Raw genomic sequence first — 8,787 nt, 5'->3', positions numbered from 1 at the left:
AAGTTTATAAGACAGCAGTGTTTTTCGACCGGCTCTCAGAGTTTCCGCAGTTTGGTGTTCTTGCCCTGCTGACTGACTGTCAGGCATTACATAGAAGTAAATGCACAATATAAAGAATACATTAGATTACAATAAATATGCCAAAATACTACAACTAAAATATAAACATTCGAGATTGTATGGACCCAGTTTAGAAGTGAAATACTGCCCCCTACTTCTTAGGAGCAGTTAGCTCGAAATGACACATTGAACCTTTATAGCCTAATAAACTATAGATACCTTGAGCCTTTAAAAAAATGAGAAATTTGGGGTTTATATGTCGTGAAAATAAAGGGTTGTAATCAGTTGTAAGTGTCATGTGTAAGTGTAATAAATGTATTTTGGTAATCTAACTGAAAAAAGAGAATATATCATTAATCTGATGCATTTTTCTTTTTTATAAAGATCAATTGGCATTTGCACTAAGTATGACAGGTCTTACAAATAAAGACAATTAACCAAGAAAGAGACAGGACAAAAGATAACTAAATAAGAATAAAATCCCAAAATATAAATGTATTTCTGCATAAATGCAGCTTCAATTAAATACTTGAAGTCAAATGAAGAAAAGATTATTCATACTAAATGTTAGAAGTCACTATGTGAACATTACATTTACATTATCAAAAATAGTCTAACAAGCTAGATTTTCCCAACATGGCAACAACAAGAAATAAATCCCAAAATCATGGCCTATACCTGATATATAAAGCGTTAGTAGATGACTTAATAATGATTACTGAAGCATTTAGTTACAATTTATAAGCTGTTTGTAAAGGATTCCTTATTAGAAATTGGTACGTTTTTGTTTTGCTTGGTACAGTCTACACCAGTGGTTCTTAACATTATTGGAGATACTGAACCCGGAAAAATTAAATATGATTTCTTCAAAACATAGGTATATATTTTGTTAGTGCACAAAATGAACCATGCATCAGTTGCACACAAAATCACTGTGTTCAAAGAACAAAACCAACAAAACATGAATTTCACACAAAAACATAACTTGAACATGAATATTTACTGCAAATCAATGTGACTTTTGCTGTTGCCTTTCAGATACAAGTTCAGAAATGCGTGGCTTCACCTTAGCAAGTGCCACTCTCATATCATTTTCACAACAAAGTCTGTTCCTTTTCTTAGTTTTCATGTCTACCATCCTCGAAAAGGATTGCAAAGATACGTTGTAACAAACGGTATGAGTATCTCAAGGGCTTTCTTAGCACTAAGGGTATGGTACGATTTGGTGACACCAAAACGTTGAGAGCGTTGTTGTTCTGAAGAGTTGCTGTTGAAGCTGGCTCTGCTGAAGTTCAATGATTTTGTCGGGGTATTCATCGTTGACATCTGCTGTCGCAACACTAAACGTGAACGTCTGTCTCAGCCATGCTGGATATAACTCTCTGGTGGGGAAGTATCCGTCGAGAGACTTTGCGAGCTCATCTAAGTGCATGGCAATTGCTTGCTTCAGCTCCCCAGGTACAGAAATGTCTCCAATTCCAATAACGCCTTCAGGTTTTTTTCCGCTTCAATGATCTGTCGATTGAGATGATTGAGAGCATCGAAAATTAGAATGAACTCAGAATTTTTCGAAGCAATCGGCGTGACAATGTTGGTACTCTCGCAAAAACAGGGCTAATTCCACACGCATGGCAAAAACACGATTCCGCACCTTTCCCCGGGATAACCACGAACATTAGAATGGTGCAGAAGTACCTCGAATTCACAGCCCATTTCCTTACACAGCTCTTTGAAGATGCGGTGCTTCATTGCACTATTTTGCACGTAGTTCGCACATTCAACTACAATTTTTAATACTTCTGCCAGTTTTGGAGGCAAGGTTTTTGTTGCCAACGCATGCCTGTGCAGAACACAGTGCGTAACGATGATGTATGGTGCATCGGATTTCACCAGCGCTCCAAAACCAGAGTGTCGTCCCAGCATGGCTGGAGCTCCGTCCGAACAAACTGCAGAAACCATATTCCACGAAAGATCGTTGTCTCTGAAGAAGTCATCCACGATGCTGTGAGGATCGGTTTGTCGATGGGTACAAAGCCGAGAACAGGCAGAGTAGCCTTTTCATCGAATCTGGCTCTCTTCACCTTGAATTCAGCGAGCGTTGTGTTCTTGTATTTCCCATCTCCATGCAACTTTAGGAAGTGTTCCTTTGGTTTTGCTGGTGCTAGACTAGAATTGCTACTTGACATTGCAAATCATGCATTGAGGACGCTGACTCCCATTAGGTTCCTTTATACACGTGAATCCATATTGTACGTATTCGTCCAACCACTTTCTTTTTTTGCTCGACATAGTTAGTATGAAGGAATTGAAAGTCACAAATGACATACAATCACAACAGCCACAAGTCGACTACTGAGCCCACCCAGTTCCCTGCAGCACAGATATCAAAGCTAAGCAATGTGGCGTGATCAGCGGCAGCCAATGATGGCCAAGCGGAGCGTGACGTCAAGAATAATACGAGTGGGCTGAATTTATTTTGTGTAACACATGTTTACTAAGCAACTAAATATTTGTAATCTAATACGGCGAAGAAAAATTGCGTGTTGCCCAATTTTTTGAGAATGACTCAACGAACCCCTGGGGTTCGATCAAACCCAGCTTAAGAACCACTGGTCTACACTCTAGAGCAGGGGTCGGGAACCTTTTTGGCTGGGAGTGCCATAAAAGCCAAATATTTTTAAATGTATTTCCTTGAGAGCCATATATTTAATAAAATTGAGTTTTAAGTATATCACGTCTCCGAGTACTAAAAGCGCTATCAGTGTTTCCCCTACCATTGTCTGTGCTGCCCCCCCCCCCCCTGAACACTGACAAACCATCACCACCGCTGTGTTCCCGACTGCGCATTTGCCGACTTTGCAGCTCAGAAATGAAAACTGCTCAGCAATCCGTTTGCAGTTGATGTGGAAACAGCACATGTGAACTTCCAAATGGAGCTGATTGACCTCCAGTGTAATGACTCACTCAAGGCAAAGTATGACTCTGTGGGCACTGCACAGTTTCCAACCTTCATGCCGCTCAGATGCTTTGCATGTTCAGAAGCACATACCCGTGTGAGCAGCTTTTCTCTGTGATGAAGATGAACAACAACCCACACAGGAGTCTCACTGATGCACTGTGGGTTTCCACTGAACCCCAAACATTAAACTGGCAGCTAAGAAAAGATTCCAAACATCTGGCTCTGACATATGTGCATACTCGGAGAATGTAGCCTACCTAAATATGTTCCATATCTTTTTGCACTTTATCCAATATTTCTATCCTGTCTAATAAATGTGGACCGTGTTTGGCCCTCGACATAGTTCCAGTTTTTCATTTTGGCCCTCTCTGTGATTGAGTTTGACACCCCTGGTCTACTGCTTGCTTTGCGCAGTTTCACCTCAGCTGTTTCGCGAAGGGCAGGGCTCCGCCCCTACACACACACGCACACACACACACACACACACACACACACACACACACACACACACACACACACACACACACAGAAGGGCGCACACACTTACAGTCAGAGACAGCGGAGGAAAGGAGAGGGGAGAACTAAAGAAAAATCTGCTGCTAAATGTTTTACTTTAAATGACACAGTATAATTATTTATTACTTGTTAATCATGTTAAAAAATGTCAGCTCAAAATTGTCTGCGAGCCATATCGCCTGCTCTAGAGTCTACTCGAGACAGTATGTGCTGCTTTCAGCTCATTCATTCTGTGTCGAGATAACTCTTTACAATTAGTTGAAGGAAATTCCCCTTGCATGAACATAATATTATTAGCTTGAGTTCGTAGAAACTATATGGAAGTTGACAATCGCAGTAAAGACTTACTGACGTTCATTATGAGGAAACTTAGTGGTTACAGATTGCAGTTTGCTCAGACCAAAAGTAAAGATTGATTGGTCCTTCTCAGCCGTTCTTCATATTGTAAATTCAGTTCCTGGTATTTCATCTAACACTCTCTTGACGTTATATTGAGACTTTATTTTGGCATTGTTAAGTTTTCATCCGGGCTTCAATGCCACGACCACATTATGTAGCGAGCAAAACCGTTCCCTTTTAGTTGAGTGCAATTGCATTGGCCTTCCAGACAGTTAATGTGAGCAGCAATAGTCCAATCATCACAAGGTCAGGCTTTTTTGCCACAGGCCCATTAGGTCTGCAGTACGTGTTGTATTGATGTCCAGCAGTCATTGGTTGTTGCTTGACTTACTGCTGAATGGATGGCTATTACCTTGTCATTAACCAGAGAGGAGTCTGTTGAGCAGAGTGCAAGTCTTACATGCATTATATTTGTTCATCTTTCATTCAGTTGCTTTCCCCCACAACTCCTTTAGTCTTTTTCCTTATATCATCACAAACATAATCCAATGTATTATACACAAATAGATATATGAGAATTATTTTAAAAAGCTGGAGAGGTTTCTATTTTCATAGTCATGATTTAAGCTCCACTTCTAAATTTGTGGCAGTAAGTGGTAAACCTACACCTGCACTTTCACTTGAACTCCTCTGCAGTCTTTGCTGATGCAGTGAAACACTCTGTTGTTATTTTAACCCACTTAAAAGCTAATGTAGTCTGTAGGTGTCAACACCACAATGTACCCACAGGACAAACTATATGTTCAATTTAGCTTTAAAAACTAGGCTCAAAATCTCTTTGTATACACCTATACTTAAACTACACTAACAACGTGGAAGTTTAAACAGTGCCTCATTTTGTATAACAAAAGCTTTTAAATTCTTAACTACTTATGAAACCAACTACAACCAATACATCAAGAGTTCAGCTATCACGTTGCAGGTCAGCAAATACTGGGCAGCACCATACAATGCATTACAAATCAATGTTTCTGTCATCTCTGCTGTTCATTTTTTATTCATGTCTTAGTGCTATAACCATAAGAGCATTAAAATCAGTTACGTCTAAAATACACCAATGAAAGCCTCATTTAACTCGTTCATATCTCTTATCTGCACGAGTCAGACAACATTAGTTTCATATAATAAGATTATCTAAAGTAGATGTTGTGTTGGATCAATGTACTGTGTTTCCATGTATGTCCACTGGACACCAATGTGTTGCAACAGCATGGTAGTTGTTGCTGTACAACATTATGCAATATTTTATTTCAATTCTTCCATGGCTGCGTTGATGTATTCTTCACTTGGGATCAATCATATTAGTAGTAGGATTTAAGCTGCCTCTTCTCAAGAGAGATAAAGAATCTTTGTTGTATGTTTGCTTCCTGTTCAATCAATAAAACAGCTCTTTAGCTAGCTAACAAAATACCAAGATGCATAGTAAGTATACAGGAAACCATAAACGCTGGCCTGAATAAATGTCGGCTACATTAGGCTACTGTATATTACAACCTCCTGCAAGTGATGTATGCATGCAATGCCAGTATATGAATCTCACAGATTGTAAAGCAGCTGAGCATTGAGTTGGCTCTATTGTTGCTCCTGACATACAAAACACCCCATAAAACAAGCTCCTGATGCACAAGTTTTCACATGCTGTCAAAAAGAAAGGAGAATGGGTTCCTCAAAAAATGACATAGCGACAGACGTTTAAACGTTTCAATTCCCCTCTATGTGGTGAAATAATAAGTAGCAGTTGTAACTCATGCCAAGACACATAACAACACAATTACTTTAGTTAATCCCTTCCTACTCGGTTTATCGAATTATGTCAACACGCAAGCATAAGGCTACTTATAGAATACACCAGTAAATAAAAAATCAGGTGTTTCCCGGAAGTCTTTAGCTGCTCTTAAATCGTTTGTGTGTTGTTTCCAGAAAGAGGTGGATCATGAGGAGATGTCAAGATGTCCAATTGTATTCTGAGAAAAAATCCAGTTTTAGCCATGCCATAAAATGAGGCCTTGTTCCCCGAAAGAGAACAATACCTCACGCGGTATTGTCAGTTATTGTGGCTCCTTCAAATCATTGTTAAAAATAGATATGAATAAACTACAAAAGCAGATCCTCATGGAGACATTCACTTCATTGTGATATTTCCTTGTAGATGTATTGTATCATACGTGCTGAGGGATTTAGACATGCACGACACATTTAATGCAGACTTGACCTAACAAGTAAAAATGCATTGTATAGTAAAACCTTTACCCCAAACTGCATACATATTTAATTAGAAGCCATAGGACTGGTGCCTTCCTGACTCAGAGCACACACTCACACACATTTTACTTCAGTCAGCCATTGACTGCAGAGGGATTGTCTCGGAGTGATCGTCTGGTGCCGACAAACAAAAGACGTACAGGGCAGCTGACAAACTGTCTGCAGCTGAAAAAGATGCAGTGCCTGCTGTGAGCTTCTTGTAATGTATTAAGGGAGGTAAAGATCATATACAGAACAACTTAATCTGTAATGTCTTAATATAATCACGGTTAACAGACAAAAAGCCACAAGAGACAGGAAGTTTATTATCTATTCAAAATAACTTGATCTGTTGCTGCTGTGAGAAGGCATTTCATATACACATGCAGGCAGTTATTATTTAAGCTTATTCACTTTCCTACAAACAGTTATTAAATATGTGAAAACTGACTTTTTCTAAAAACACACTGCCAACTGCTAAACCGTCACAGTTCGCTACTAGCTGGAGAACATAGTGGAGAATTTAGCAGCTAAAGATCCAGATGTTTCACTAAAAGTTAGTGAATATTGGATTTACATTTGCCGGGTAGCCAGAAACACAACTCCAAATGTTGTTATGTATCTGCTGGATGTGTAAATAACTAACTGTTTTGTAAATACGTTTGTAAAATGAACTTCTTTTAAAGATATTTTTCAGGCTTTTTGCCTTTTCTTTTTTAGATAGTACAGGAAAAGGGGAGAGAGAGAGGACGACATTCAGCGAAAGGCTGCTGGTTGGATCTGAACCTGGGCCGCTGCTTAGAACTCAAGGTTAGAACATGTGGCGCTCGCACTAACAGGTGAGCTACCTGGGCACCCCTTAACGTTTAAAGCTGGCACTATGTCAGTGTGATGTTTACAGCTTGTTTCTGCTGCCCGGAAGTTTCCAACATATGTTATTATAGGTTTAAAAATTTGGGACAACCACGTCCAGACACAGCTTTTTGTCAAATTGAGTATTCTAGTAGAATAGTTGCTATAATGTCTATTTCAGGTTAATCCTTGCAAAGTGCTTTCAGTGGTTACTTATTGATTTGTAGCTTAGCCTCTTTTGAAGTTGTATTCATTTACCAGTTAGAAAGACAAGAAATGGGTGAGGGGTTTTTGAGCCACAGACGCAGGCAGTGACACTTCCCTGTGCAAACTCTTTTTATATAGCCACTATATAATTCCATACAAATAAATTATTTAAATAATAATAATACTGTGAATCCACTGACATGTTTCAAGCCCTCAGTAAATTTAGAGCAACGTACGTGGATGTCAGTACGCTGCTTTGTAATTATGTCATACATATTGTTCCTTGTATTTGAAATCTTGTCACAGACAAACAGTTGTTTTTTTAAGGCCTTTTGTTTTTAAGGTGTTTCCTCATTGGCCCCCCAGAAACCCCGCAGAGAACTTCAGACCGTGCTACCGCCAACAGTCCCTCTGGTCTAACTAGCAGCATTGTGTAGCCGCATTGTCACACAGCTTCCTCAGAGGATGTCCCATTAGAAATTCTTTGTGTGTGCAAGCATACACACACACACACACACACACACACACACACACACACACACACACACACACACACACACACACGCACACAACCAGACACATCAAGGACTGTTGTGTGTACCAACATGGGCCTCAGAGGATCATCAGGGTGGCGACTGTATTAGGTGGTGAAGTAGAAACAGAGGGAGGAACACGGACAGGACTGCAAGTTAATGGGTAAGGAAGTCACACCTCTGGAGGGTTAGGGTTCAGGAAGTCATGGGCACACGCACATCGACACTTTGTCTTCTGGGTGTACATTTCCACACAGCTAATTGTCTGTCCTTGACTCACACCACTAGTGATTGCATGTTTTTACATGACGTCTATGACCACTAGACACAGTTCACAGAAAAGCCATTTTCTTCCTGCAAGAGTATGTATGTGGTCAGATAACCACAGAGCCCTGTCAGGGGGACATGGAGGGGGAAACATTGATGGTTGAAAAAAAAAGTACAGTAGCTTGGAAAATAGCAATATGGGCCATGATGAATTTACTGTTTATCACACCACAAATCGGACAATAATTATCTGGCTCCTCCGCCTCACTCCCCACCGCTAGGAGACTACTGCAGTAAAGGAATACAGGAAGAAATATGAAATACCTTTTGACATGTCACAGTACGAAAAGCACATTTATAACTAATTAAACTAAACAACTAACTGACTAAATAATAGTGGCTTGCCTCAGTTTCAGTGCACTGGTATTCATTTATTTCTTTTTACAGTAATTGGTTATATTGCTGGTTACTGTAACTTTAACCTTAACTAATAAATGCACCAGATTCCTGCAGTAGGTTTACTTTTGAATTTTGTTTGTTGTTGCAATATTTGATTAACGGTAACTTGTGGTGTTTTTCTGAGTCCCCATTTTGTTCGTCTTGTGCACAAGGACATCAACAGGTGTTCGATAACACACCAAGAAACACAGTAATGCGTCAACAGAGGCAGCGAAAAAGAAGACAGCAAGCTCGTAAACATGGATGCAAACAACGGAGGACTTAAAGATCAGCTTTGCAAATGTTTAATGCATT

This window comes from Cottoperca gobio, chromosome 12, assembly GCF_900634415.1.
Source record: "Cottoperca gobio chromosome 12, fCotGob3.1, whole genome shotgun sequence".
NCBI lineage: Eukaryota > Metazoa > Chordata > Actinopteri > Perciformes > Bovichtidae > Cottoperca > Cottoperca gobio.
This window is presented reverse-complemented; position numbering follows the sequence as displayed.